A 6181-nucleotide genomic window follows, 5' to 3' on the forward strand; every position below is an offset into this window, starting at 1 on the left:
GGTCCTGGGGGTTGTCACCATTTCAATGACATGAGGGGGTTGGCAGTGAAAACCAGACCTAAGTCAACTTTACCAGCACCTTCCATACCATGGAGGTCCTCAGAGGGCATCTGGAGGGTTACACTAGGGTGGGAGCTATTCCTTTTCAGGAGGAAGAATGCAGAGTTGCCAAGCAGCAGAGAGGGACCTGCCCACCGCAGCACTAACAGGCCAATGCCCAGTATACCCCTCTGCAGCATTCTACATTCTCCACTGCCCTTGTGAAGAAACAGGAGGAGGTAACTGACTCATCCATTGGAAGAAACATTTAGATCACTACAAGAAAAGTCTTCCTGACCCTGGCACAGTTGAGACACTAGAAGAGGCTCAGAGGATAGGTGGTACGTGAATCCCGGGAGGAGGTGGAGATGAGGCTTGTCGCTTATTCTGACTGAGGAAACTGAGCCGCAGATGAGCCACCTGAGTTACAGGTGGGGTTATCCAAGGTGAGGGGCTGCACTGGAGACTGGTCTTGACTGTGAAGACATTAGAGACCCTGAGTTCAGAGGAGAAGGCAAAGCCAAAGAATGTATCAAAAACTGCAAGAGCTTGGGAGGCCAAGGCGGGTGGATCACAAGGTCAGGAGTTCGAGACCAGCCTGGTCAACACGGTGAAACCCTGTCTGTACTAAAAATACAAAAATTAGCCAGGCATGGTAACGGGCACCTATAATCCCAGCTACTCGGGATGCTGAAGCAGAATAATTGCTTGAATCCAGGAGGCAGAGGTTGCAATGAGCCAAGATCATACCATTGCACTCCAGCCTATGCGACAAGAGCAAGAGTGTCTCAAATTCCCAGCTACTCGGGAGGCCGAGGCAGGAGAATGGCAAGAACCTGGGAGGCGGAGCTTGCAGTGAGCCGAAATCGCACCACTGCACTCCAGCCTGGGCGACAGAGCAAGACTCCGTCTCAAAAAAAAAAAAAAAAAAAGCAAGCGCACTGATTGTCAAAACACCAGAAAACAAATCAGGACATTTTCAACTTTGATGGGATGGGAGTCAGGCATGGGCATCTAAGTCGGGGACAGAATAAGAAGTGCTTGGAGGCCAGGTGCAATGACTCACGCCTGTAATCCCAGCACTTAGGGAAGCCAAGGCGGGTGGATCACCCGAGGTTAGGAGTTCAAGACCAGCCTGGCTAACATGGCTCTGTCTCTACTAAAAATACAAAAATTAGCTGGGTGTGGTAGCTCACTCCCAGTTATTCGGGAGGCTGACACAGGAGAATCGCTTGAACCCAGGAGGCAGAGGTTGCACTTAGCTGAGATCGCGCCACTGCAATCCAGCCTGGGTGACAGTGAGACTTTGTCTCAAAAAAAAAAAAAAAAAAAAAAAAAAGAAGTGCTTGGAGCCAGAACCAGCAGCAGAGCAGCAAATGAGGACAGAGTTTGAATGTAAACGAGTGAAGGAATGAATGAACAAGGGTTGGTGTCATGATCATGGTGCTGGAATGTGCCTAGCAGGTAGCTTTTGTGCTCCTACCAAAGGCTGATGGGAGATAAATGGGGGAAATTTCACTCTGGTGTCAGCAAAAAAAAATAGTTGTAGTTTTCTTAAGCAACTGTTTGTTTTTTATCCACAAATATTGTAGATCTTGTATCTAATCATGTCTCTAACTTTGCATGAAGACAGGGATTTATCCCAGCCTAAGGGCCAAGGGAAGAACCCACATAGAAATAGCTCAGTGGTAGGGGCGACTGGCTTTGTTGGGCGAGTGTGTGGTAGTGTCCCTGTGGCTGGACATGATTGGTGTTTTGCAGCATCTTCGTATCCGCTAACAGGTCAAAATACAGATCTTGGTGAAGAGCCTTACCTGCAAGACCATTGCCCTTGAGGTGGAGCCCAGTGACACCATCGAAAATGTGAAGGCCAAGATCCAGGATAAGGAAGGCATTCTCCCTGAGCAGCAGACGCTTCACTTTGCAGTCAAGCAGGTGGAAGATGACCGCACTCTTTTTGACTATAACATCCAGAAAGAGTCGACCCTGCACCTTGTCCTGTGTCTGAGAGGTAGTATGCAGATCTTTGTGAAGACCCTGATTGGCAAGACCATCACCCTGGAAGTGGCGCCCAGTGACACCATCAAAAATGTGAAGGCCAAGATCCAGGATAAAGAAGTCACCCCCTACCCCTAGCCTCTCTTGCCAACAGAGGCTCATCTTTGCAGGCAAGCAGCTGGAAGATGGCCGCACTCTTTCTGACTATGACATCCAGAAGGAGTCGACCCTGCACCTGGTCCTTCACCTGAGGAGTGGCTGTTAATTCTCCAGTCTTGCATTCACAGTGCCCAGGGATGGCATTACTCTGCAGTATAGCCATTTGCCCCAACTTAAGTTTAGAAATTACAAGTTTCAGTAACAGCTGAACCTGTTCAAAATGTTAATAAAGGTTTTGTTGCATGGTTAAAAAAAAAGAAAGAAAGAAAAGAAAAGAAAGGAAAAGAAACAGCTCAGTGTTGAGGAAAGGCCTGGATCATTATTTCAAAAACTTCACTTCTCAGAATGCTTGTCCTTGAATAAACAATTTCTCAATAAAATAATGTAAGGAGAAATTGTATACTATGGCCCCATCTTGGAGCTCCATAATGCACTCCAGTTTACAAAAGGCTCTGAGAGGAGCTACACCAGAGAAACCTGTTGAGTGAAACACTTCCCAAATGGATGGGACATGCAGATTTCTCTGCCCCACTTTTTAAAAATTTCCCCCATAAAACACCAATTAATACCTTATAGGACATGAACCCTCCTCTGAATACACGTTGGAGAAAGCTGACCTTGGTCAATGGCCCTGATCAAAGGTAACACCTAAAAGCATTATATATATATTCTCTTTCTCTCTTTCCTTCTTTACCTTCTCCCTCTTTCTTTTATTCAATCTCCCTCCCTCCTTTCTTCCTCCATCTTTCCTGTCTTCCCTTCATCTAGAAATTTTCTTTCATTTCTCTCTTCTTCTCCCTCACCTTCTCCAGCAATGTGCTAAGACTGCAATGCACTGGGACTTCCAGGGGTCCCCTGGAAACTCATTGGGCCTAAGAGCCAAGGTTCCACCATAGCTGCAGCTGAACTGGTTTGCCCTCAACCCAGGAGTCATCCAGAGATTCCTATCTCAGCAATTTGCGAATGGTACTAAGGCCTCTGCACTGTTCCCAACAATGGTCCAATTAACTGCTAGTTGCATTTCACCAGCCAACAGGAAGGTTAATTGGCTCACATGACAAGGATGGAGAGTAACCTGCACCCCATTAAATTGGTCTGCCCTCAGTACCATTCCACTGTGCTTTCTGCCCGTTTTCACATGTTCACGAAGCTTCCAAGAGACAAGTAAAAGACCCAATCTTAAAGAAAAGGAATGGCTTCTCGTTAGCCGTCGCATCTAGAAGCCTACATTTTCACCCTGTTCTCTGCCTCCCTCCCAGAGGCAAACACAGGCAGTCATCACACCATTTCTGTGGTTTTAGATCCATACAGAAATTAATCAAATGCTCTGCACTTTTGTCATTTAATGGATTCACATAGCTCTAATTTTTTGGGTTCTGGTCGTCTGTGGACATACTTGCTTTTTATTTCTGAAAAGCTTTGGCTGAGAGGTTTTTTGGTTTGTTCTTTTAAAACACACACATACACATTTATAGTCTCTAAGACTTCTCAAATAATTACCAGACCGCCGACTCTAACACGCTGTTTCATCATATTCAAACTGACTGCCCGGGTGGAAATCTATATTCTCTCTTATTAAGAACCGATTTCCCTTGAGTAATATCTGCCCTGCCATTTTACTCTAGGTAATATTGATCTTCCCACTCTCCTCCAAAGCACCTTGCAGAGTGCCAATAATTTTGTAAAAGAAACCTTTTATTAATGAACTCCCCACAGCTTAATTGTTTAGATAAGTTAAAAAAAAAAAGAAGAAGAAGAAGAGGAAGACAGGAGAAAGGGAGCAACAGCTGACAAACTTTTATTTGCACCAGAAGTCTGGCGACCTGTGGAGTGGTGTATAGAGAGTCGGGGGTGTGGAGTGAGTGGGTGGCACTGTTATAAACAAAGATTCAACCAGCTGCCTGAGAGCTCTGAGTCACACAGAGCAAGCAGGATGTCCCACTAAGATACAGATTGTTTGATTACACCCGGAGACAATGGCACCAAGCCCAGCAGGGACTGACACATCAGGGCCAATCTCTTCACTCACTGTCCCAGCGATGCAGAGGGGCCCCCACCAAGAAAACCCAGGAAGCATTGAGCGTGGCTGTGGGCTGATGCGTCCTGTATGTTTGACGTAAACAGGAGTGTATTTTCTCCCAAGATCAGCCTCTGTACAAAAAGATTAAATCAGTCCTCTACAGAGGAACTGGTTTTCTCATGCTGACCCATGTGAATGCTGTCGAAAGTTCTTCAGAATGAAGCTAATCAAAGTGAAAGTGATGACAGGACAGATCGTACTCGAAATCCCAGTGACCTGACCACAGGAGGAGCCCTACCACCGAAACCCTGCAAGGAGGTCAGCAGCGAGACCAAGGCAGGTGCCTGGCAGAGGCCCCCACATCTGCTGCAACCTGGACCCTCCCAGCCTCAGCAAAAGGGACTTTGTGGCCACAGCTGCAGTTTATTTCACATTCTATAATGATAGCAACCAGGCAGAAGTGACTGTGGACTGAGCAAGAGAACCATCTTCAAAGTTGCTTTTATCCTGGCATAACAGATTTAAGTTAACCAGCTATTGATTAAGTAGAGAACATAAGATAGTTAAACCCACTGTATGTTCTCCCTCAATATCTACCCCTTTTGTTATTAAGCCAGAAATTCTCTCAACTGGGAACAATGTAATGTTAAGATTTTTAAAGCCAATAACACTGTGGTTTACATTAGTTTACCTGTATGTTTGGCTGGATGGATGATGGATAGATGGAAGAGAGGATGGATGGATGTGTCAACCTATAATAAAATATGATAAAACAATTTAGAGTCAGAACAATCCATTTGTGAAAAATAAAATTTAAAAGCTGTTAGAACCCAAACTTTCTCTTTTTTTTTTTTTTTTTTTTTTTTTTTTGAGACGGAGTTTCGCTCTTGTCGCCCAGGATGGAGTACAATGGCGTGATTTCGGCTCACTGCAACCTCCACCTCCCAGGTTCAAGCGATTCTCCTGCCTCAGCCTCCCAAGTAGCTGGGATTACAGGCACCTGCCACCACGCCTGGCTAATTTTTGTATTTTTAGTAGAGATGGGGCTTCACCATGTTGGTCAGGCTGATCTCGAACTCCTGACCTCAGGTGATCCACCCGCCTCGGCCTCCCAAAGTGCTGGGATTACAGGCTTGAGCCACCACGCCCAGCTGGAACCCCAACTTTCAAGAGAGTTTATTCAAGTGCAGTTTGAGGATGGCCTACCCGGAAACACCAATTCCAAAGGAATGGAGTCAGAGTTTAAAATACAAAAGTTACGGTTTCATTTATATAGGCAGAGACAGAGGAGTTTTTAGCAGGATTACAGCATTTTTCATACAAAGTTGGCACATAGTTACAGCCACTTGATTGGTTATAGGCAGTGTTTCTTTTTGTAAAGGGTGCATTTGTCACCTTTTACAGAGGGTGTAATAGTCATGGGCTGTCTGTCATCTGGTCTAAGCAAAGCAACACAACACAGGGGAAGTTAGTCTGTAAAAATGGTCATTAATTTAGAAGGCAGGAGGTTTTTGTCCTTGAGGTGATTTAATTGCCTCTAGCCATGATAGAGAACAAGAAATATAAGAAAAATAGTTAATCTATAACCTGAGAAACAAAAGCAACTGTATGTGACTCAAATCACAGTCACATCTCTCAGTGTTTTTTTGGGTTCCAACAGTTTTTAAATTTCATTTCTCACAAATGGATGGTTGGATGGGTAGATGACAGGATAGATGAGTGGATAGAGGAATGAAGAATGAGAGAAGAGAAGGCTCCCTACCTCCAGACCCTATTATCCTGCTGCAACTTTCCTTCCCTGTTGCCTGGGTGTTGACGAGACCTACAGCAGCCATCCTAGACCAGAGGTGGAAGCTGGATATGGACAATGGCAGAGTCACCCCTCAGGCACTGGACCACTTACCTTTGGTCTGTTGCGTGAAATAAAAGTGAACTTCCCTCTTTGTTGTCATTATACTATTTGCC

General features: G+C 45.3%; 1 pseudogene across 1 annotated transcript; it reads left to right on the plus strand.

Annotated features, from left to right (window-relative positions):
• Positions 1–1782: 1782 nt before the first annotated feature.
• LOC117094224 lies at positions 1783–2478 on the plus strand (annotated as a pseudogene). The gene has a single exon (XR_004441464.1). The product of XR_004441464.1 is annotated as a polyubiquitin-like (transcript).
• Positions 2479–6181: the final 3703 nt, after the last annotated feature.

This window comes from Trachypithecus francoisi, unplaced genomic scaffold, assembly GCF_009764315.1.
Source record: "Trachypithecus francoisi isolate TF-2019V2 unplaced genomic scaffold, Tfra_2.0 Lachesis_group13, whole genome shotgun sequence".
Lineage (NCBI taxonomy): Eukaryota > Metazoa > Chordata > Mammalia > Primates > Cercopithecidae > Trachypithecus > Trachypithecus francoisi.